Source organism: Hyperolius riggenbachi, chromosome 8, assembly GCF_040937935.1.
Source record: "Hyperolius riggenbachi isolate aHypRig1 chromosome 8, aHypRig1.pri, whole genome shotgun sequence".
Classification (NCBI taxonomy): domain Eukaryota; kingdom Metazoa; phylum Chordata; class Amphibia; order Anura; family Hyperoliidae; genus Hyperolius; species Hyperolius riggenbachi.
The window spans coordinates 81,681,475-81,707,455 of NC_090653.1; the positions used below are offsets into that span (position 1 = coordinate 81,681,475).

Below are 25,981 nucleotides of genomic sequence, written 5' to 3' on the forward strand. Positions count from 1 at the left end.
TCACACACTGATTGCTTTTAGAGTAAGAGGCGCCCCAGGCCACCAGACACCCCTGCCCCCCCCCCCCCACACACACACACACACACACCTTAATCTTTAGTTATCTGGCTTGCAGTCACTGCCATGTATCCCCTTTTCTTATTTCTCTCTGCTTCGAACACGATAGGGAAATGACAGCTGAGTTAGTTTTGCACCCCCTCCTACACTGCGCCCTGAGGCTGGAGCCTCTCTCGCCTCTGCCTCGGCCCGGCCCTGCAGTAGTCTCTGTGGAGAGGGGATTTCACCTCACATACAGCACAACTCTGTGTATGGCTGTGTAAGCCACCCAGATCTCCTCTAGCACACCGCTGCGTTCCTCTCTCCAGCCTCCTCACAGTTCTAGCACTTTCCATTTCCTAAGTCTCTCATTGGCTTCAAAGCCACAGTTTAAAAGCTGCTCTCCTATTGGTGGCAGGAATCCCCCACCTTCCTGTGGGAATGAAAACTGCAAGCACTGCAAAGTATTCAGCAATTAACCTTTTCAGAGCTGAATAGTCATAGAACCACAAGTCTAAGCAATATGATTATACACAGAATATACTTTGTACAGATACTCAATAGCCATGTTTAGGGGCAAAGCAATAGGGGTTGCAGAGGTTGCGACCACATCGGGGCCCTTGTGACACTGTAGTTACCATTGGCAGGTTTTGGTGCGCCGTGTCAATTGTTATGTATAGAGTGCTTGGGGGCCCCCAATGTAAAACTTGCATAGGGGCCTACAGCTCCTTAGCTACACCACTGGCCATGTTGGCAAGATGGCTACAGCATGTCCTGCGATTAGCCTTAATCAGGATCACTTAGTGGGTTCCCCACCATTGAAATAATTGGCAAAACTTTTTTTTTTGAATTGGGGCAAAATCTCTCTGGTGGGTCCCAGCCCTTTCTCCACTGCACAGCTGAATCGCAACTCGCTAGTTATTTTTAAATCGCTAAGGTTGCTACTTTATCATAGAAATCATGAAAAGTATTTTTCACTATAGTGATTCGATTTGCAAATCCCAATCACTTTCTGGAGCGATTTTAAGAGGGATAATGCAATGCAAATGAAAAATCGCAATTGCATAACAAAATTAATGAAAAATTGCAATATCTGGCATTTTTGATTTGTGATTGCGACTGCTAGTGGAAAAGGGCCCTTAGGGTCAATGCTTACCTTTGGATGTTTATTTCATTGGGATGCAGATATGGACCCTGCAATATCAGTCTGCTTTGGCTGACACAGGATTAGTGTTTATATGCCAAGTGTGTGATATGACTGAGGGCTGGTGCATACTACAAGAGCTTTTTAAACGCTAGCTCTTGCTAATGCAATGCTATGGGGGATTCTTTTTACAAAATCACATCGCTCCAGTGTGAATACACACATAGGATAACATTAGCAGGAGCTTTTAAAATCACAAGCCCAGAGAGCCCAGAGTCAGTGATGCGACTTGGGCTGTTTGGTTACATGTGAAGATAACCTGGAGATCACTGCTGGTAGAGCGTCACTCGAAGGAGCAAGGGAACCGTGTTTGCTTGTTGTTCATTTCATTTTGGTTGATGTTAAGCTGTGGCCAATATCCATTAAAGGTATCATTTCAATGTTATCAGGTGGTCATGTCTTATGTTTGAATAAGTTAGGATGAGATGGGTATTGGAGGATGGGAAAGGTGATTAAAGGAAAATGCTTAAAGTAAGGTGGAGTGGTTGCTGACGGGAAAGGTGCAAGCTACACCTGTCATGTAGTGGCACCAGCCCTGGCTGACTGACTTGGATTTTAAGAGTACTGTATCTTTCTTAACACTGATGATCATAAGCCATTATTGTGCTGGTTTGTCAAATGCTGTCTTTAGGAAAGATTGTTAAGATTTCAGTATTTATCTTATTGAAGTGAAGAATTTTGATGTGATTTTTGAAAACTTGAATAATGTTCTTATGTACTGTAATTCTTTAATAAATTGTTAAAAACCCTTTTTGGCACCCAAAATACAGCTTTTCCACTTGTGTCTTTATTCACGGTGAATTACCGTCAGATTACATCGAGGTACAATGATCACCTATTGCCACTGTACAGAATTGTATTGCTGTTTTATAAGATGGCATTATAAAAGTTGCAATCAAATTATGAAAAGCGACGTGCAAAGAAGTGGAATTTTGTTATCTCTACTCATTGATAAACAGGATCTCCAAAGCTTATCTACTGTAGGTATCCCATATCACATAGACAAACTTCTGTCTGTCTTGGCTACTATAGCTCTGCTTGTAGTTTTAAGAAATATCCACAAGATGGCAGTGGTGACCTTGCCAATAAAGTTCGTTGGAAAAAAAAAACGCCCACATTTCTTTTGGCATTCGTTAATTTTGGTGTAAGGGATTTTTGGCACCTAATGTAAAGGATGGGACATCTGAAGATATTGGAGGAGGGGTGGATAATTTTTGCAGTTCAGCTTTTATAGAGCCAATTTCTGGCAGTGGAACAATTACATTTGGTGGTAGACTTTGATTATGAACTGGAATAGCCGGAATGTTTGTAAATGAATTTTATTTTAAAGTGAGTCTGAAGCCTCCAGAAAACACTGTTTTTATTTAACAATGCTGTTAAGCATGAATGCCCCCTCTGAAATGCCACATCCCCACGGCTGAAATCTCAATCCCCCGAAATCCCCTGGGAAAGATTAGGGGATCGCTTCCTTGTAGAGGCAGAGCTTTGGGCAGTAGCTCTGCCTCTACTTTGTCAATCTGCGCAGATCTCTGCCTCTCCCAGCCCCTCTTGATTGATTGGACTGGAGTTAGAGCTACAGCCCAAAGCTCTGCCTCCTCGGGCAGCAAAATCCACGACCTGGAAAATCGTGGATTTTTTTCCACAGGGTTGTAAAATAAAAACAGTGTTTTCTGGAGGCTTCAGAGTTTTTTTTAAAGGAGTTATCAGGCATTTTAAATCAAAATAAGTGCTACTTACCCAGGGCTTCGTCCAGCCCCAATCTCCCAGCATGTCTCTCGCCGCAGGTCTGCCCACAGCTGTTCGCCGCCACTGCCTCCCGGTTCCCGGCGATGACGTCAGGCCGACCTTCAGGTCCACTTGGCGGTGATTGACACAGGCCGACCTAGAGGTCAGCCTGACGTCATCGCCGGGGCCCGGGAGGCAGAGGCGGTGAACGGCTGCGGGCAGAGCTGCGGTGAGGGACATGCTGGGAGATTGTGGCTGGACAAAGCCCTGGGTAAGTAGCACTTATTTTTATTTATTATGCCTGATAACTCCTTTAAGAGTTACAAGATTTAAAAGTAGGTGTTGGAAAGTGGTTTAGTATTGGTACCTGCATTTTACTGATACAAGAAATCTATTGGCTTCATAAATACTGAGTGGGTTCTTTTACCTATGACATTTGTCACCATGATCATATCATAAAGTCCACAGTAAGGTGGGTTTTTTAATGTGCCCCCATTATATGCATTTAGAGGCCAATGTATAGAGGGAATAGGAGATTCAAAATGTAGTTTTTACATCTTTTACATCAGATGTTCTGCTTCCTATTATATAAGATGTGATGAGGCACATTCCTATTGCCACATTTCATGTTTTGCTAGAATAGCTTTACTATGTTTTAGACTTGGATCAAACTTAGTGAATTTCTTGCGTTTTTGAAAACTCATGCAAAAATACATATAATGATAGTCTATGGGCTGCTTAACCCGCTTCCGACCGTCTAACGCATCAAGTCCTGGGGGCGGAGACTAGCGGGAGATGCACTCACATCACCGATGAGTGATGGAGCAGAGCTCTGACATCAGCCTGCTAGCCCGCTATCGAGCTAGCAGGCTGTTAGAAATGAAAAAAAAAACCTGTTGATTTCAGTTGTACAGCGCTGCAATCTAATGCAGCGCTGTACAATGGACAGCTTAGTGACAAAGCTGTCCCCTCGAGTTGCTCACAATGTGATCCCATCTCATAGGCAGATGCCTATGAGAGGTGATCCACTGATTGGATCTCGGGGTAGGGAGAGAAACAAAAATAAGGACAATTATTAAAAAATAAATAAGATTAAAATTAATTTTAAAAAAGCAGCAGCAATCTAATGCCACTAACCGAAAGCTCTGTTAGTGGCAAGAAAAGGAGGAAAGATTCATTTGTGTGCTAAGTTGTATGGCCGTGCAGCAAACTGTTAAACCTGCAGAGTGTGGAACTGTAAAAAATAGCCTGGTCACTAGGGGGGGGGGGGGGGTGTAAGCCTGTGCTCCTCAACTGGTTAAGGGCTCGTTTCCACTAACGCGAATCCCCATGCGTCCAACGCATGCAGATTCGCACATGTAATGCAAGTGTAGCGTTGGTTTTTTTTAACAAATCAATTTTTATTTTGATAAGACACAGAGAAAAACATGTACCAGTACAGAACAGTGAGAACACTGCACTCCCATATGCAGGAGATAACATCCCAATAGCTCAAAATACATCAGCAATTAGGAATGGAACAGTAACTTATGGTATTAACACATATGTTGATGAAGTAAATAATACTACATGTAATAACCATAGTAGTTAGGATTGCATAGTATACATATTCTGCACAGAAAACTAGCTTAACACTGCTCACATATGATAAGCAATAGGAGGACATGACGCATGAGCCACAGCGTCCCCAAGGAAGAGAGGAAAAGAAAAGTAAAAAGGAAAGAAAAGAAGGGAAAGGATGAAGGAAGAAGACAATGACTCCGACCCCACCCCCCGGCCACACACCAAGGCACCACCATTTCCAATGGTCCCAGACGTGATATTGTAAAGAAAAAGTATAGGGCATTAAGACTCCACATTTGAGACAGTTGTGGAGAAGTTCTCACACCATGGTGTCCAGATTTTATGGAATCTTAAGGGACAATTACGGTTTTTATACGTCATTTGGTACAATGGAAGGGCCCGATTAATAGTGCGTTTCCACATATTTATAGAGGGCACCTCCTCCCCTTTCCAAACCCTTAAAGGGACTCCGAGCAGTGCAGAAACTATGGAAAGATGCATATCATTTTAAAGCTCTCTTTCTCCTCTTTCCAATGATATATAAACCACCACCCTACGCCTTTTAGTTTTCGCTATTTCCGCGATTGAATTTGCTGTGGCCGAGATTTCGAAAATAGAGAAAACTAAAAGGCGTAGGGCAACGATTTAGGTGTCGTCAGAAAGAGGAGAAAGAGAGCTTTAAAATGATATCCATCTTTCCATAGTTATTTTGTATTACACAGGGCGACTTTTTGTCAAAATCAGCAGCTGCATTCAGCAGAATGGAGCTTCTGACACTGGGGAAAGTGTCGTCCTGTGCAGGGCTGTGGAGTTGGTCCAAAAATCCACCGACTCCGACTCCTCAGTTTAGGATTCCACGACTCCGACTCCTCGACTCCGACTCCTCTAATTTGCATATTACAATTTTGTTGATTAAAAGTATGTAACATGAAATTCGTCTCTTAATTGGCAACGCTTAGGAATTTTACAAGACAACTGGAGTGAGAAGGATATGTAGACTACTATATTTATTCCCTTTAGACTAAAACTAGTCCTTGGTAAGAGTACTTGTAAAAGGTACAAACCGGAACAAAGAACATCTATCAGGCCCTAGGCAATGTAAGTGTGGGTACATGTAAGAGTGATGTGCAGGTACTCTGCAGGGGAATGAGGATATTCTTCCTCTATTACACATTCTTCATGCACAATCTGAACATGGATCAGGCCCTAGGCAATGTGACTGTGGGTACATGTAAGAGTGATGTGCAGGTACTCTGCAGGGGAATGAGGAGATTCTTCCTCTATTACACATCTGAACATGGATCAGGCCCTAGGCAATGTGACTGTGGGTACTGTGGGTACTTCTTCCTCTATTACACATTCTTCATGCACAATCTGAACAAGGTTTATGGGTGACAGACAACACCTCTGTGTTCAATGTGCACAACATTCTCAGTGGATTCCCTGCAGCTCTGTGGAGAGTGCATATGTAGAGTATAGTACTACTGTGTAACAAAGTAAACCTGAGACAGATGAAATTTAAGTTTTATACATACCTGGGGCTTCCTCCAGCCGCCTTCAGGATAATCAGTCCCTCGTTGTCCTCCTCCACCACCTGGATCTTCTGCTATGAGTCCAGGTACTTGAGCCAGTCGGGCGTAGTGCGCATGCACACACTCCGCTGCCAGGAGCATACTACACCTGTGCAGCACTATTGCGCAGGTGCAGAATGTTCCTGGCTGTGGAAGCGGCATGCGGCCGGACAGCGCTGACTGGCTGAATTACCAGGACTCATAGCAGAAGATCCGGGTGGTTGAGGATAGCGAGGGACTGATTAGCCTGAAGGGGGCTGGAGGAAGCCCCAGGTATGTATAAAACTTTACTTTTCATCCGTCTCAGGTACCCTTTAATTTGTAGTCACCAAACCAAATTTTAACAACATATCAAATTATTTGATTTCATCAGCAAAGGGAGTGCATACATTTGCATAAATCAGCATCAATGCAGAATTATTTCCATCTCATTGACCATCTCTATTAGTGACACGGCTACACGTCAGGATTTATTCTTACAGCATAGATGTTATTTAGAATATATAAGAGATTCCTGTGTACACATCATATATACAGTCACAATCAGATATGTATATCTGACCTTAAAAATACGGGGACTGCTTTATTGAAGCAGCACAAGTAACTAATTTTGATTGGTTTATTTCATTTTTGTGGACTAAGCACAGCTATTACTGTATATATACATTATTTTTAATGACTATTATCTGAGAAATAGAACATTTTATCATATTTTCTATTTTAATTACAGTTACAAATTCATTAGGAGTCGGAGTCGGAGTCGGTGCATTTTTTCCCGACTCCGACTCCAGGCACCCAAAATTGCCCGACTCCACGACTCCGACTCCGACTCCACAGCCCTGGTCCTGTGTAATACAATATAACTATGGCTTGATGGATATCATTTTAAAGTTCTCTTTCTGACGACACCTAAATCGTTGCCCTACACCATTTAGTTTTCTCTATTTTCGCGATCGAAATCGCGGCCGCGGCAATTTCAATCGCGAAAATAGCAAACTAAAAGACGTAGGGTGGTGGTTTATATATCATTGGAAAGAGGAGAAAGAGAGCTTTAAAATGATATGCATCTTTCCATAGTTTCTGCACTGCTCGGAGTCCCTTTAATATTTCTTTGCGTGCATAAAAGCACAGTATACGAATTAGGTATTGCGTATATTTATTATATGTTGGCTCCTCGAATAGTCCCAACAGTGCAAGTCTGGGCGTGCATTCGACATAGGTCTCCAGAATTTCATTTAAAATATCAAAGACACTTTTCCAAAATAGCTTAACCTTTGCACAGCTCCAAAACATATGATAGAATGTACCATTCTCAGCAGAGCATCGTTGACACCGCGCACTGTTAGTATTACTAATATTGTGCATTCTTCTAGGAGTAAGATACGTCCTATGTAGGAATTTAACCTGTATAAGCCTATCCCTAGCCGAAATAGGAACTTTCACAAAATCAGCCAAAATGTCTTCCCAATCAGTGTTATCTAGGCCTGGAATGTCCAGATTCCATTTTTCTTGGCAGCGAAGAATCTTTTCATTATTCTTGGACATTAGGGGCCATATGCAATTCACTTTTTCACCTGACTTTTCTCCCAGGAGATAATTTTTCATCTTCGATTAAAATAACTTTTCAGTACTTTTCAACTAAAAAAGTACCAAAAAGTAGGTGAAAAGGTACTATCAAAATTATTTTGAGTATTTTCTTGTTTTCTGGTGGCTTAAAGGGCATTTTATTGACAAGTTTAAAAATATCGCCTAGGAGAAAACTCAGGTGAATAAGTGAATTGCATATGGCCCTAGTATATCACTGACAAGGATTTGTCTAGATGCTTTGTCAGAAGAGTATTTTCAAGGTGGTGTACTTCCAGCACGGGCGGACCCCCAGGGAACTGCGCCGTGAAGGCATGCCGAAGCTGCAGGTAGCGAAAAAACATTTTTATTTGTAATAGAGTAGGATTGCTTCAGTTTATTAAACGTTAATAATGTACCATCTTTAATGATATGTTGTAGATTCTTAATTCCTGCCGACGCCCAGAGTTTGGGGTCAGGTATCTGAGTAAAATGCACCAGATTAGTATTATCCCATATAGGTGTGTAGGGAGATATTAGCTTCTCTACCTTTAGATATTTAACCGCTGCAGACCATACTTTGCATACTGTTAGCATTGGGACAGTGCAACGCTCATCATTGCTAGTACCTCTGTACAGTAGAAGAGTAAGCCTCTCGTAGGAACCCAAACAAGCCGCCTCAGTTACCACTGCAGGGTCATAATTATCTTGGGAAAACCACCATCTGGCCGTAACCAATATCGCAGCATAGTAATATAGTTGCATATTAGGAAGGGCCAGACCCCCCCCCCCCTGATCAATAGCTAGTTGTAGCGTATTAAGAGCAATTCTGGGAACTTGCCCTGACCAGATAAATGATGAGATTAAGGAATGGAGGTTTTTAAAGAATTTTTTAGGAATAGCTACTGGCGAGTTACGAAGGACATATAGAAATTTGGGTAGAAAGATCATTTTAAATATATTTATTTTCCCAATAAGTGAGAGCGGTAAGTTTTTCCAAGTCTGGGATTTCCTACGAAAGGCCTCAACAACCGGCTGTATATTGTGCCTAATATAATCATTCACAGAATTTGTTATTAGAATGCCCAAATACCTAAATTCAGTCATCCCATGTAGAGGATTAGAGGGTATAATAAGCTGGGACCTAGTCAGTGGCATGATGACAGACTTATCCTGATTGACCCTAAGGCCTGAAAATGTGCCGAAAGTTGTAATAATGTCTAGGGCTGAGGCCAAGGAGTCATCCGGGTCATTTAGATAGAGTAGGGTATCGTCTGCATATAAAGAGATCCTTTCCTCAATACATCCCACTGGGATACCTTTAATGCGTTCAGAGTCTCTTATTAGAATAGCCATGGGCTCTATGGCAAGAGCAAAAAGGTATGGTGAGAGTGGACACCCTTGACGGGTACCCCGTTGCAACTGGAATGAATCAGAGATGGTGTTACCAGTACGAATTTTAGCTTTAGGATTATGATATAAGGCTTGTACCCATTGAATAAATTTAGTGCCAAAGCCGTATCGGCTCAGGACCTCCCAGAGATAGGGCCATTCCACAGAATCAAATGCCTTCTCGGTGTCCAGCGAGGCAACTACCCTTCGACTGGACACCGAGGAGGACAATGATATGTTAGTATAAAGCCTGCGCAAATTGATATCAGTGCCCTTATTGGGCATAAATCCAGATTGGTCTCTATGGATGAGAGAGGTTATCACTGGCTTAACCCTATTTGCTAATATCTTAGCTAGGATTTTGGCATCGGTGTTGAGTAGGGAGATTGGCCTGTATGACCCGCATTGTGTTGGGTCCTTTCCTGGCTTTAATATTAAAATTATTATTGCTTCTGAGAATGACGCAGGAAGGGGGTGTCCCTCCAAGACATCATTAAATAGGGAGCGTAATTTAGGAGCCAAAATATCACACTTATAAAATGCGGAAGGGAGGCTGTCTAAACCAGGAGTCTTGTTTGGTTTAAAGGGAAGGTTCGGGGAGGGCTGTAAAAAAATAAAAATCAAAATCCACTTACCTGGGGCTTCCTCCAGCCCGTGGCAGGCAGGAGGTGCCCTCGCCGCCGCTCCACAGGCTCCCGGTGGCCGACCCGACCTGGCCAGGCCGGCTGCCAGGTCGGGCTCTTCTGCGCTCCAAATGCCGGCACTTCTGCGTCCCACGCGGACGCGCTGACGTCATCGGACGTCCGCCGGGCTGTACTGCGCAGGCGCAGAACTACTGCGCCTGCGCAGTACAGCCCGGCGGACGTCCGATGACGTCAGAGCGTCCGCGTGGGACGCAGAAGTGCCGGCATTTGGAGCGCAGAAGAGCCCGACCTGGCAGCCGGCCTGGCCAGGTCGGGTCGGCCACCGGGAGCCTGCGGAGCGGCGGCGAGGGCACCTCCTGCCTGCCACGGGCTGGAGGAAGCCCCAGGTAAGTGGATTTTGATTTTTATTTTTTTACAGCCCTCCCCGAACCTTCCCTTTAAGGTCAGCTATAGCTTCCTGGACTTCCTCAATGGAAATTGGGCTGTCAAGAAGCGTTTTACATTGATCTGATAAAGATGGCATATCTATATTATCTAGATAGTTAGTTAAATCCTCTGAGGTAAACTGGGCTCTGGAAGAATAGAGGGTTTTATAAAAGGCAGTAAAGGCCATATTAATTTGCTCGGGATCAACCTGGAGAAGATGGTTATTGTCTAAAATAGCAGGAATGGCTGTAGGCACACTAGAATCTTTAGACAACCAAGCAAGCAGTTTGCTATTTTTCTCACCAAATTCAAAGATGCGCTGTGTTTGGTGTAGAAGTACATTTTTGGTTAGAGATATTTGAGCCAGTCTCCATTAAGTGTAGCGTTGTTGAGGTGCGTTTTTTTTTCAGCGGTGAAGAACCGCACAAAAGAGCCGCAGAATTCGCCTGCGAGTGGAATGTATTTAATAGGGAAATCGCATGCATTTTCCCCATGCGTTTTTTGCTGCGAATTCGCATAGGTACCAATGTAAATTCACACAGGCAGTGACATGGTTAAAATCACATATACCCTCACCTATGCAAATTCGCCGCAAAAAACGCATGCAGAATCGCATCCGCATGCGATTTCATCAGCGGTGGAATCCAGGCGATTCCGCACCGCAATAGTGGAAACGAGCCCTAAAAATGCATTGGTATGCGTTTTTAAATGCATTTTAAAAACTCTCAACAAGTTAATTCTTTCTGCATACTTTATGACTAGACACACCCCAACACAAGTTATTTGTATTATTCCTCAGATCCTCTGTGGGTACTCTTTGTGCACCTTCTCCCCACAGATAATAGTATTAGGTGGCCCTTGTGCGTCCCATCAGATACTGGTGTTGGGTAGCCGTCTAAGGGCCTGTTCAGACTGTCAGCGTATGAAGCACGCGTATAAAATCAAAGAAACGCAAGTTGAAAAATGCATGCATTTTTCTTGCGTTCTAATGCGTTTTATATTGCGTTTTGCACACACACGTGACCCAGGGGAATAAAAAAGAATTATGGGAACCGCAGAGGGAAACGTACGCTAAAAACGCAATAGTACGCGTTTTTGATATGCGTCCATACACTTTCATTGCGTCCGTTTCTATGCGTGACGCACAGAACTGCATGCAGCAATGCGGATAAGAAACGTATGCGTCTCATACGCATACATGTGAACTAGCCCATTCAAAAGCATTAGGAGCCGTTTCTAGGCGTTTTGCGTTCCCTGAAAACGGCTAGGAACGCGCATAGTCTGAATAGGCCCTAACTGAGCTTCCATCTTTTGACAGGGACAGCCCCACTTTTGGATCCCAGTCCATCTGTCTTCCTCAGTTGTCCCTCTTTCAGGACTGATCTAAAGATCTATATAAATATATGTATTTTTCTATTGCAAAATGTATTTAATTGACTCTAAACTCTATTTTGGTATTTTAAATTGATATATTTTTTTATTTTCAAATGTTAACAAGAAGTAAAAGTAGTGATGATAAAAAAGGACCAGTGTGGTTTGAACTATTAAATCATTTGCTTATTAATAATTCTTTATGGTTTGCTTGACTAGGGGTGTAGTGGGGGCATTTCTTAACCTCCCTGGCGGTTTGATTCCCGCGGCCCTTTTTTTTTTTTTTGCAAAAAAATGTTTTCTATCATGTAGCTAGCCTAGTGCTAGCTACATGATGCCCCCCTCCCTGCGGCGTCCCTCCCACCCCTCCGATTGCCGCCGGCGCGCTTGCCCATAAGGAAATCCCGTTCTGAACGGGATTCCCTTCAGGGCTTTCCCAGTCGCCATGGCGACGATCGTGATTACGTCACCGACGTCATGATGTCAGAGGGAGTCCCGATCCACCCCTCAGCGCTGCCTGGCACTGATTGGCCAGGCTGCACACGGGGTCTTGGGGGCTGTCTAACGCGGCGGGTAGCGGCGAATCAGCGAGCGGTGGCGATCACGGTATACATGCAAAATAATTAAGCAAATCGGCCCAGCGGGGCCTGATAAAGAATCCTGCGTGGCATAGCCCGAGCTCAGCTCGAGCTTACCGTCAGGAAGGTTAAAGGACAACTGAAGCAATAGAGATATGGAGGCTGCCATATTTATTTCCTTTTAAGCAATACTGGTTGCCTTGCTATCTTGCTGATTCTCTGTCTCTAATCCTTAAGCCATAGACCCTGAACAAGTATGCAGCAGATCAAGTGTTTCTAACATTGTCAGATATTCTAAGATGAGCTGCATGCTTGTTTCTGGTGTGATTCGCTCACTACTGCAGCCAAATAGATCAGCAGGGCTGCCAGGCAACTAGTATTGTTTAAAAGGAAATGAATATGGCAGCATTCATAGTCTTATCAATTCAGTTGTCCTTTAAATGTGTCCTTCTTTATTATTTTAAAGGGAACATAAAAAAAAAGTTTCACTTACCTGGGGCTTCCACCAGCCCCCTGCAGCAGCCCTGTGCCTATGCTGTCACAGATCATTCCTCTGGCCCTGGCCATGTGCTGTCACAGATCATTCCTTGCGGCCCTGGCCATGTGCATCCTCCATCATGATCCCGGCATGCGCAGTACGAGATTTTCTCATTGCGCATGTGCAGGATGCTCCTGGCGGTGGGGGCGTGATCAAGGAAGCACACAACCAAGGCCATGGAGTCAGCAAGTACAAAACTTAGTGGCAGCAGGTAACCGGAGACTCGATCTGTGACGGCGCGGGCACAGGGAGGCTGCAGGTGGCTGTTAGAAGCCCCAGGTAAGTGAAACTTTTTTTTTTTTCAATTTAGATTCCCTTTAAAATGTTGGGAGGTATGCTGTATTTGTGGGGTTTTTTAAAGATATTTTCATTTTCTACCCCAGATCAAGCTGAAAAAAGGCCCTTTAATTTTTTTCTTCCTTTAATTTATTTACTGCAGCTCCTCCTGTCTTTACACAATTGCCAAAATAGATGGTGTCTACACTGGGTATAGCTCCTTTCCTGCATAGCCAAAGCTAGTATTTATATCAACACCTATTCTCATGCGGTCTTTATCTCATTTATCTTTAGTTCCGTAACAGATGCTTCACCATTAAAGTGGACCTGAACTATAGCACAGGACAGAAGGAAAACACAGAGAAATGTTCCCTGTATGCATTTAGAGTTTAGCCTAATTCCCCCTCATCTGTGACTAATCACCACCATAACTTGATCTCTCAGCTGTGTTAGCTCAGGAATCTCCTCTGCCATGGCAAAGCAGCTAATTTGTAAACACAGGATGTTAACCCTATGTCTTCTTCCATGAAAGCAGGAAGTAGACACACTGTATTTATTGCAAGCTGTAACAAAGATTTTTTTTCCTTTAACCTCCTTGCCGGTTATCCCGAGCTCAGCTCGGGGTAACCTGCGCAGGAGGATTTCTCAGGCCCCGCTTGGCCGATTTGCATAATTTTTTTTTCCTACACGCAGCTAGCACTTTGCTAGCTGCGTGTAGTACGCGATCGCCGCCGCTCGCCGCGTCGGTGACGTCATCCCGCCCGGTCGCCATGGCGACCGGGGAAGCCCTGCAGGAAATCCCGTTCTCAACGGGATTCCCTGCATACTCTGATCGCCGAAGGCGATCGGAGTGGGTGGGGGGATGCCGCCGCTTAGCGGCTATCATGTAGCGAGCCCTGGGCTCGCTACATGTTTTAAAAAAAATTTTTTTTTTTAAAAAGTGCGGCGCTGCCTCCTTGCCGGATTTTTTATAACGGCAAGGAGGTTAAAGGTTATTATGCTGTTGCATATCCTTTAGAGCAGAGAGAAAGTTCTGAGTTCAGGTCCGCTTAAGGAGAAGCATGGACAGTTTTGCAAAATGTGAAACTGTCCTAGGATGTACGGGTGGTGCAGGCCTCTGCAGAAGGGGTTAACTCGCTTATGTTGCCTTCTCTCGCAAATGCGTTGAACACTGCCCTTCATCTTCCCAACACTTCCTCCTTCATAGCGTACATTCCGGTTGTGAAGGCAGAAGTGTCAGGAAGATGGAGAGCGTCATGCAGCGCATGGGTGAGAGGTAAAGGCAAAGGTGAATTACCCCTTCTGCGGTCTCCCATGCCCTCTGTACATGTTAGGATAGTTTTGCATTTTTCAAAACCGATTCAGCATCTAATGTTAACAATTTATCTTGCATATGTCTGTGTTGTACCAGCAAAGAAAATATCTGCAAAGTTTGAAGACAAAAAAAAAAAAAAACGCTTTGCCTGGACAGACTTTTAAAAAAGGGGCAGCGACAGGTGATCAGAAATTTGTTGAATTTTGTGATCCACTCTTAACAATAGGAATGATACAATTAAATGAGCTGTTCTTTCTTTTCTATGTCATTACTGCGGAGCGGCACAGTAAAAGCGGAGAAGGCTGTAGGGGCTAATCTACAATCAGGTTATTTGCAGTGAGATGATAGAAGTGAAGGCTGCATGCCGTACATGATAGCAACATATAGGTAATCATGTAAATTGTGTGCATCCTATAGATTGGAGCTCTCCCGCCTTACTGAGACTTAATCAGCATTCAGATTTATTCATGAACAGCCAGCCCCATGCTGCTGGGGAATGGGAAAGCTGCTCTTATTATGCACCTCCACTCACACCGGAGTATCTGATGCTTGCTAGTTCCAGTAATGATTAGCGCCTGGCCTAACGATCTCTGCTAATTAACAAACACATCATCTTAATTTGGGGCCTTCGATTTTCTTTCAGTTTTCACTCTGATTCTTAACACTTTGCTCACCTTACACTGTTACCTTGTCCTGGTAACACTCATAGCGCCAATTCTGTGCATTATTTATACAGTTATGGCAGCTCTGCCCTCAAATGTGAATTAAAAGTTAAAGCATCTTCCATACCTTAGATAGGGATAAGGCCTCTTTCAGAAGGGACGCTGAACTACACTTTTGTTGGGCTGTTCAGTGTCCCGCCTGCCACCCACATGCGCCATTCTGGTGCAATTACATGCAGCCACATGGCAATGTTTATAAGAGCACGCATGTCAACGATTAATACGCTGTGTTACTACGCCACAGAAACCGCGACATGTTGCGCCTAAGCACGGCTGTACTCAGATGTGACTCCATGGGGGGCTGCCTGTCCAATGCTGGTACCAAGTGTTAACAAGTGCAAGGTCAGTGCATGAGAGCAGCTAACAGGCAGTGAATTCACTGCCTTCAGCTGCTCATATGAAAGAGGCCTAAATTATGTTGGTGAAGTAAGTTGACTTTGCACCAGTGTACTGGTTAAGGCTGTTGCCTTTGATGTAGGATGCAGGATAGTGTACTGGTTTAAGTTAACCAGAGCTGTGGGAAAAAGAAGATTTGATACTCAACCATGGCTTCATCCAGCAGCATAAACACGTATGAGTCCCACGCCGTCCTCCCGTGGTCTGCCGTTCAGCCGCGATCAGCCCTGGTAATAGGCTTAGTCTGGGTACACTCTGCATGCGCGGGAGGTCCGGGCATGCGCAGAATACCCAGACTGGACCTGACTGAGTTACCAGGACTGAACTGTAGACCGTGGGAGGATGGCGTGGGACTCACAAGTGTTTATGCTCCTGGAGAAAGCTGCGGGTGAGTATCAAATCTTCTTTTTCCCACGTTCCCAGCCTGTCGCCGAAACCGGAAGTAGCCACCGGTGGGGGCACAGGAGGATCGGCGCGAGACTGCATGGACACCGGACAGCTGCAGGGGGCTGGTGGAAGCCCCAGGTGAGTAAAACTATTTTTTTTAGCTAGTTCTAAGTGTCCCTTTAATTAACCACCTTAGCGGTATGGACGAGCTCAGCCGTGGTGGACTGCTCAGGCCCTGGTGGGCCGATGTTTACAACTTTTTTTTTTTTTAATATACACGCAGCTAGCACTTTGCTAGCTGCATGTCTGACGCGATTGCCGCCGATGTGCCGCTACCCGCCGCGAAAGAGCGCCCCCCCCTGGCCTGGCCAATCACCGACAGGCTGCGCTATGGGGTGGATCGGGACTCCTTCTGACAGACTACAACATTCAGTTCGTCGCCATGGCGACGGGGAAGCCCTAAAGGAAATCCCATTCAGAACGGGATTTCCTGATGGGTTTGATCGCCGGCGGCAATCGGAAGGGTGGGAGGGATTCGACAGGGAGAGGAGAATCATGTAGCTAGCGCCAGGCTAGCTACATGATTTAAGAAAAACAAAAAATACTGCTGCGCAGCCACCCTGGCGATCTTAATAGAACGCCAGGGTGGCTGAACAAAAGGTAAAAACTAGTTTTTTTTAACCACATAACGACCGCCCCCAGCCGATGGGCGGCGGCAAAGTCTGGGCCCAAACGACCGCAATACGCCCATCGGCGGGGGCGGCTGCGGGAGTGGCTATGCGGCGATCGCGTCATTCGTGACGCGATCAGCCGCCGGGGACTGGCTCCGCCCCCCGTTCGCCGTAACCCGCCGGCCGTTCGGAAGCGCCGGCGGGTTACTGGCATCCGGATCGCCGCTGCAACAGTGTATAATAGGCTTTGTAATGTATACAAAGCCTATTATACTGGCTGCCTCCTGCCCTGGTGGTCCCAGTGTCCGAGGGACCACCAGGGCAGGCTGCAGCCACCCTAGTCTGCACCAAACACACTGATTTCCCCCCCCCCTGCCCCCTGATCGCCCACAGCACCCCTCAGACCCCCCCCTGCCCACCCCCCAGACCACTGTTTGCACCCAGTCACCCTCCTAATCACCCATCAATCACTCCCTGTCACTATCTGTCAACGCTATTTTTTTTTTAAGTCCCTAATCTGCCCCCTACTCCCTCCTGATCACCCCCCCACCCCTCAGATTCTCCCCAGACCCCCCCCAGACCCCCCCCCCCCCCCCCGTGTACTGTATGCATCTATCCCCCCTGATCACCTGTCAATCACCTGTCAATCACCTGTCAATCACCTGTCAATCACCCGTCAATCACCCCCTGTCACTGCCACCCATCAATCAGCCCCTGATCTGCCCCTTGCGGGCAATCTGATCACCCCCCCACACCAATAGATCGCCCGCAGATCCGACATCAGATCACCTCCCAAATCCATTGTTTACATCTATTCTCTCCTCTAAACACCCACTAATTACCCATCAATCACCCCCTATCACCACCTGTCACTGTTACCCATCAGATTAGACCCTAATCTGCCCCTTGCGGGCACCCAATCACCTGCCCACACGCTCAGATTGCCCTCAGACCCCCCCCTTATCAATTCGCCCGTGCAATATTTACATCTGTTCTCCCCTGTAATAACCCACTGATTACCTGTCAATCACCCATCAATCACCCCCTGTCACTGCCACCCATCAATCACCCCCTGTCACTGCCACCCATCAATCAGCCCCTAACCTGCCCCTTGCGGGCAATCTGATCACCCACCCACACCAATAGATCGCCCGCAGATCCGACATCAGATCACCTCCCAAATCCATTGTTTACATCTATTCTCTCCTCTAAACACCCACTAATTACCCATCAATCACCCCCTATCACCACCTGTCACTGTTACCCATCAGATTAGACCCTAATCTGCCCCTTGCGGGCACCCAATCACCTGCCCACACGCTCAGATTGCCCTCAGACCCCCCCCTTATCAATTCGCCCGTGCAATATTTACATCTGTTCTCCCCTGTAATAACCCACTGATTACCTGTCAATCACCCATCAATCACCCCCTGTCACTGCCACCCATCAATCACCCCCTGTCACTGCCACCCATCAATCAGCCCCTAACCTGCCCCTTGCGGGCAATCTGATCACCCACCCACACCAATAGATCGCCCGCAGATCCGACATCAGATCACCTCCCAAATCCATTGTTTACATCTATTCTCTCCTCTAAACACCCACTAATTACCCATCAATCACCCCCTATCACCACCTGTCACTGTTACCCATCAGATTAGACCCTAATCTGCCCCTTGCGGGCACCCAATCACCCGCCCACACCTCAGAACGCCCTCAGACCCCAGCCCTGATCACCTCGCCAGTGCATTGCTTGCATCTATTTCCCCCCTCTAATCACACCTTGAGACACCCATCAATCACCTCCTGTCACCCCCTAGCACACCTACCCATCAGATCAGGCCCTAATTTGCCCCGTGTGGGCTCCTGATCACTCGGCCAAACCCTCAGATCCCCCTCAGACCCCCTTCCGATCACCTCCCCAGTGCATTGATTGCATCTATTTTCCCCTCTAACCGCCCCCTGAGACACCCATCAATCACCTCCTGTCACCCCCCTAGCACTCCTATCCATCAGATCAGGCCCAATACATCCTGTCATCTAAGAGGCCACCCTGCTTATGACCGATTCCACAAAATTTGCCCCCTCATAGACCACCTGTCATCAAAATTTGCAGATGCTTATACCCCTGAACAGTCATTTTGAGAAATTTGGTTTCCAGACTACTCACAGTTTTGGGCCCGTAAAATGCCAGGGCAGTATAGGAACCCCACAAGTGACCCCATTTTAGAAAGAAGACACCCCAAGGTATTCTGTTAGGTGTATGATGAGTTCATAGAATATTTTATTTTTTGTCAAAAGTTAGCGGAAATTGGATTGTTATTGTTTTTTTCACAAAGTGTCATTTTTCACTAACTTGTGAGAAAAAATAAAATCTTCTATGAACTCACCATACCCCTAACGGAATACCTTGGGGTGTCTTCTTTCTAAAATGGGGTCACTTGTGGGGTTCCTATACTGCCCTGGCATTTTAGGGGCCCTAAACCGTGAGGAGTAGTCTAGAAAACAAATGCCTCAAAATGACCTGTGAATAGGACGTTGGGCCCCTTAGCGCACCTAGGCTGCAAAAAAGTGTCACACATGTGGTATCGCCATACTCAGGAGAAGTAGTATAATGTGTTTTGTGGTGTATTTTTACACATACCCATGCTGGGTGGGAGAAATCTCTCTGTAAATGGACAATTGTGTGTAAAAAAAATCAAAAATGTGTCATTTACAGAGATATTTCTCCCACCCAGCATGGTTATATGTAAAAATACACCACAAAACACATTATACTACTTCTTCTGAGTACGGCGATACCACATGTGTGACACTTTTTTGCAGCCTAACTGTGCTAAGGGGCCCAAAGTCCAATGAGTACCTTTAGGATTTCACAGGTCATTTTGAGACATTTGGGTTCAAGACTACTCCTCACGGTTTAGGGCCCCTAAAATGCCAGGGCAGTATAGGAACCCCACAAGTGACCCCATTTTAGAAAGAAGACACCCCAAGGTATTCTTTTAGGTGTATGATGAGTTCATAGAAGATTTTATTTTTTGTCACAAGTTAGCGGAAATTGATATGTATTGTTTTTTTTTTCACAAAGTGTCATTTTCCGCTAACTTGTGACAAAAAAAAAATCTTCTATGAACTCACCATACTCCTAACAGAATACCTTGGGGTGTCTTCTTTCTAAAATGGGGTCACTTGTGGGGTTCCTATACTGCCCTGGCATTTTAGGGGCCCTAAACCGTGAGGAGTAGTCTAGAATCCAAATGCCTCAAAATGACCTGTGAATAGGACGTTAGGCCCCTTAGCGCACCTAGGTTGCAAAAAAGTGTCACACATGTGGTATCGCCGTACTCAGAAGAAGTAGTATAATGTGTTTTGGGGTGTATTTTTATACATACCCATGCTGGGTGGGAGAAATCTCTCTGTAAATGGACAATTGTGTGTAAAAAAAATCAAATAATTGTCATTTACAGAGATATTTCTCCCACCCAGCATGGGTATGTGTAAAAATACACCCCAAAACACATTATACTACTTCTCCTGAGTACGGCGGTACCACATGTGTGGCACTTTTTTGCACCCTAAGTGCGCTAAGGGGCCCAAAGTCCAATGAGTACCTTTAGGATTTCACAGGTCATTTTGCCACATTTGGTTTCAAGACTACTCCTCACGGTTTAGGGCCCCTAAAATGCCAGGGCAGTATAGGAACCCCACAAATGACTCCATTTTAGAAAGAAGACACCCCAAGGTATTCCGTTAGGAGAATGGCGAGTTCATAGAAGATTTTATTTTTTGTCACAAGTTAGCGGAAAATGACACTTTGTGAAAAAAAACAATTACAATCAATTTCCGCTAACTTGTGACAAAAAAAAAAAATCTTCTATGAACTCACCATACATCTAACGGAATACCTTGGGGTGTCTTCTTTCTAAAATGGGGTAATTTGTGGGGTTCCTATACTGTCCTGGCATTTTAGGGGCCCTAAACCGTGAGGAGTAGTCTTGAAACGAAATTTCTCAAAATGACCTGTGAAATCCTAAAGGTACTCATTGGACTTTGGGCCCCTTAGCGCAGTTAGGGTGCAAAAAAGTGCCACACATGTGGTATCGCCGTACTCAGGAGAAGTAGTATAATGTGTTTTGGGGTGTATTTTTCCACATACCCATGCTGAGTGGGAGAAATATCTCTATAAATAGACAATTGTGTGTAAAAAAAATAAAAAAATTGTCATTTACGGAGATATTTCTCCCACCCAGCATGTGTATGTGTAAAAATACACCCCAAAACACATTATACTACTTTTCCTGAGTACGGCAATACCACATGTGTGGCACTTTTTTGCGGCCTAACTGCGCTAAGGGGCCCAAAGTCCAATGAGCATCTTTAGGCTTTACAGGGGTGCTTACAATTAGGCACCCCCCAAATGCCAGGACAGTAAACACACCCCACAAATGACCCCATTCTGGAAAGTAGACACTTCAAGGTATTCAGAGAGGAGCATAGTGAGTCCGTGGCAGATTTCATTTTTTTTTGTCGCAAGTTAGAAGAAATGGAAACTTTTTTTTTTTTTTTTTTTTGTCACAAACTGTCATTTTCCGCTAACTTGTGACAAAAAATAAAATCTTCTATGAACTCACCATGCCTCTCACTGAATACTTTGGGATGTCTTCTTTCCAAAATGGGGTCATTTGGGGGGTATTTGTACTATCCTGGAATTTTAGCCCCTCATGAAACATGACAGGTGCGCAGAAAAGTCAGAGATGCTTGAAAATGGGAAAATTCACTTTTGGCACCATAGTTTGTAAACGCTATAACTTTTACCCAATCCAATAAATATACACTGAATGTTTTTTTTTTTATCAAAGACATGTAGCAGAATAACTTTCGCGCTCAAATGTATAGGAAATTTTACTTTATTTGAAAAATGTCAGCACAGAAAGTTAAAAAAGTCATTTTTTTGACAAAATTCATGTCTTTTTTGATGAATATAATAAAAAGTAAAACTCGCAGCAGCAATCAAATAGCATCAAAAGAAAGCTGTATTAGTGACAAGAAAAGGAGGTAAAATTCATTTAGGTGGTAGGTTTTATGACCGAGCAATAAACCGTGAAAGCTGCAGTGGTCTGAATGGAGAAAAAGGCTCTGGTCCTTAAGGGGCGAAAAGACTGTGGTCCCGAAGTGGTTAAACTGGCTTCAGTCTCTAAGTTTAGACACACATCAGCAAATTTTAGTAGAGAAATACATACTGTATATCTACTGTCTGCAGTAAGCTGATTGTGGTCAGGTATGTAGATTTTAGTAGCAGTTTGGTATATTTTCTTGTGGACGACAGGTAGTGATATTTAGAATCTTGTGGGGTGGTAGAAAGTGATCCAAGTTGCAATAGTGATCAGTAAATTCCAGTGGCAGGCAGGTTATAAAAGATTTTAACAGCAGGCTGATGTGATCTGCAGGTTCTAGTGGCAGGCAAGTAGTGACAGGCAGCTAGTAGTGACAGGTAGTGTGTACAAGTAGTGAAAGATACTGTGGGTGACAAGCAGTTGACGAGAGAGTGCCAGGTTGTAGTGTGTGCATAGTACCAGTGATTGCACAGCTGTAGTCGGTTGGTAATGTATGGTGTATGTGCTGGTTTCACCTACCCCTCTCCCTGGCCTGCTCTCTTCCAGGCTTCCCATCATCCTCTTGGGCTCAGCACTGCAGGACAACAAGTCATCTATGGCTGGCAGGAGAGGTGCAGCTTCACACAGCCATCCTCACTGCTGCCACCTGCTGTCCATACTTACACTGTAGAGCCAGACAGCATCTTATTGGCTGCATGGAAGCTCTACACACTAGGAACCAGGGGCGTATGCATAGGGGTTGCAGAGATTGCGACCGCATCGGGGCCCTTGGGCCAGAGGGGCCCCCCCTCAACTATAATATTAGCTCTCTATTGGTCCTGTGCTCATAATATTCACTTCTATAGAGGCTTTGAATAGTGGTAATCATTAAACTGTTCCCCATCCCCTTTTTGCACCTCTGACACTGTAGTTGCCATTGGCAGGTTTTGGTGCGCCATATCAATTGTTATGTATAGAGTGCTTGGGAGGCCCCATTGTAAAATGTGCATCAGGGCCCACAGCTCCTTAGCTACGCCACTGCTAGGAGCTCTGTGGCCACAGGAAGCAGTGTGAGGCCTGGAATCCACTAGAAAGCACAAAGTGCTATCGCAATTGCTAGCGTTTTCCCAGTTCCTATACAATTCATTAGAATGGAAACTCTCCCAAAATGCTGCATGTCCTGTGATTGCGATATGCTTAATCGCAATCGCTCTAGTGGAATCTGCCCCATTCATTTACATTGGCAGAGCGTTTAGGGAAATCGCTAGCGATTGAAATCGCTCCCTAAACGCTCTAGTGGGTTCCAGGCCTCAGGGTAGGTGCACACCTAGAGTGCTTCTGAGCGCTTTTCAAAATGCTAGCGCTTTGAAAAGCGATTGGCTAATGGGTTGGATTACATCAGAGCGATGTGATTTTTAGAGAAACACAAATGCGGGCCCTGCAGCATTTTTGAGGCAATTCAGCCTTAATGCTAAGTATAGAAAAATTGGAAAATCGCTCTATAAAGCGCTGAACAAAGCGATTTTCCAAGCACTTTTTTGGTATAGTTGTTAACTTTTAGGTCAAACTGTAAAAAAAAAAAAAAAAAAACATTTCTCCAGAATGCTCCAAAAATCACTTGGCATACCTAGAAAATCGCTAGGCACATGCCTGAAATCGCTTCGAAATAAAATACTTCAAAAAACACCTAGCGTTTGCGATTATACTAACGCTTTTAGGTGTGCACCGGCCCTGAGAGTGGCTGCAGTTGACTCTGACCCTCTCCTGCAGCCCGCAGAGCTACTAGTGACTAGCTCTGTATTAAAGTGAAAGGCAGGTTCACATTAATCTTAAAAAAAATGGGACAAGGGGGTGGAATCTGTGAAAGTCCCACCCAAAATGGGACAGTTGGGGTATGCCTGAACAAGCATGCAGATCAGATGTGTCTGACTGCTGCATGCCTGTTTCAGGGAAGGGGAGGGGGGGTTGATTCAGACACCACTGCAGCCACATCCGCAGGACTGCCAGGCAACTGGTATGGTTTAAAAATAAATAAATGCGTCAGCCACCATATCTCATTCAGGAGGGTGTACTTTAACCACCTGGGCGGTATGCCTGACACTGTCAGGCAAGAAAAATGAGCTGAAAGCAGTATGCCCAACACAGTGTTGGGCATAACACCCAAGAGGTTTTTAAATATAGTATGTGCCCCAGTATAGGTTAGAGAGGTATAGGTGTCTCCCTCCATCCCCCCCGCAGTGATCCCCAGGGCTGTGTGTCAGTACGCAACGTGCCTTTCTCCAGCGCCGATCGCATCACCTCTACCGCGTACAGCTCCGGTCTTCTCTGCCCTTCGCATTGGATGTGGCTTGATGACATCATCAAGCCACGTCCCAGTGCTGTGGACAGAAAAGACCAGAGCTGTACGTGGTACAGAGGCACGGTGAGTAATGACATACAGAACTGGTGATCGCTGCAGGCTAATCTATACTGGGGCACCTATAGTTGTCTATACTGGAGACACTTATACCTGGCTACCTATACTGGGGCACCTATACCTAGCTACCTACACTGGGGGCATCTATACCTGGCTACCTATACTGGGGTCTAAATGCCGCATTGCAAATGGCACATAGGGACTGAACTCGCACTGGGACCCAAAGCTCCCTAGCTACGCTTATGCACTGGGCTACAGGATTCCTATGAGAACTAGGTGGTTACACTTATAGAAATGCAGAAACGCATATAATGTTACTCTATTGGCTGCACACAAAAAGTGTTTTTAGGTGCAGGGAAAAAAAAAGTTCTGTAAGTTCATTCTTTCTGCATGCTTTATGAGATCATGTGTGATTCTCATACAATGCTTCCCTGTGGGAAATCAAAAACTCTGTGATCCGCATGTTTATTTATTTTTTTAAATGGCCAAAAGTATTTGAAAATTATTTTTTTCACTGGACTAATATGAATATTCATTAAAAACGATTAGTGGAAATGCATGAAAAAACTCACATAACATGCACCTGAAAAAACACAAACGCAGGAAAACGCTCATGGCAGAAAACTGATGCTTTTCTGCATGGACGAGTGTGACCCCAGCCTAAAGACTCAAGGACTTCTGTATAGTGAGTTTGACTTTAAAACACCTTCTGTTTGTCTCCTAGCAACCAATCACATTTTCCCTTTTAGAACACCAAATCAAAATGTGTAAAAGGTTTTTTTACACACATTAAGCTACTGACAGCTAAAACAATTGGTCAAAACTAATTTCAGGCATCTTCTGTGTTCATCATATCATAGGCAACAACAAAGCAAGGTGGATTTTTTTTCTTTTGGGCCAATTGCTTTCTCACTGGGCACTACAGGGAGCCTCTTCCTTCTCCTTCCCATTCCAAACAGCAGCAACGCCACAGGCCAGCAGTTAGCTGGAACCAAAACAACCGTCTTTTTGGACAGCTTGCAGGATAACTGCATTTATGCATTAAAGCATGGTTGAATGTTGCCCCTCAAAGTGCTTCAGAAACTGTACCCCTTACATAGGATGCCTGAATACTGAGCTCTGGCTACTAAAGGAAAGTGTTGCGTTTGTGTGTTGTTTAAATTACATTGTTATTCCTACTGAATGTCCTACTGAATGACGCTTTACAAACTTCTCCTTAAAAGATTGCAGTGTTTGTAAACTGGCACCAGGGCCGGTTTTCTCATGAAGCAAGGTGAAACATTTGCATGAGGCGCAGAGATTACAGGGACAGCATGTTTGTACTGTGTTTACACTTACAGTACACAGTCAAAGTAGGAGGAGAAGCAAGAGGAGAGCGAGGTGAAGAGGTCATCATTGGGAACAGCAGCTTGTTGTGCTGTGTGAGGAGTCTGACAGTGAGTGAGGAGGGGGAGGCAGGAAAGCAGCAGTGTTTCATTTGACTTGCACAGCAGAAGGGAGGAGGTGGCGCTGCTGTCCTGACTGAGGAGGAATATAATGGCTGAGGGTGAGCTATTTGTTTGTCAGAGACTCACAGCCAGCCAGTGTGCTATTGTGTTGAGCTGCAGCGTGTCATATGAGAACATTAAATGAAGCTGAGTGAATTTTCAGGTGCTGTGCGATCATTCCAATGGGGTGGGGTGGTGGTGGGGGGGGGGGGGGGTTGAGGAGTGCATCCTCACAAGTTTGCCTCAGGCAGCAAAAAGTCTAGAACCACCCTGACTGGCACTGTGCAGTTACCTATAGCAACAAGATTTTATTTTAGCCACACTTTACTCGGCCAGTGGCTTAGCAATAGGGGATGCAAAGGTTGTGACCGCACCGGGGCCCTTAGGCCAAAGGGGCCTTCCCTCAACGCCTTGTATTAGCTCTTTATTGGTCCTGTGCTGGTAATAATCACTTCTATGGATGCTTTGAGTAGTAGTAATCATTAACAAATTGTTCCCCCATCCACTGCTTGCACCTCTGACACTGTGGCAGTCCTTGGCAGGTTTTGGCACACTTTATCAATTTCATTTATTATAATATCCTATTGGTCACCTTTCCAGAATAGTG

The 25,981-nt window shown here is 45.0% G+C and overlaps 1 protein-coding gene across 2 annotated transcripts in view; it reads right to left on the minus strand.

The window, feature by feature from the left end:
* Nucleotides 1-22,965, minus strand: part of LOC137528980 (protein kinase C delta type-like) — a 56,980-nt gene extending 34,015 nt beyond the window's left edge. For both annotated transcript variants that reach the window (XM_068250817.1, XM_068250816.1), the window contains exon 1: nt 22,012-22,965. The gene's annotated coding sequence lies outside the window, so the exon portion shown is untranslated. The remainder of the gene's footprint in view (nt 1-22,011) is intronic.
* Nucleotides 22,966-25,981: the final 3,016 nt, after the last annotated feature.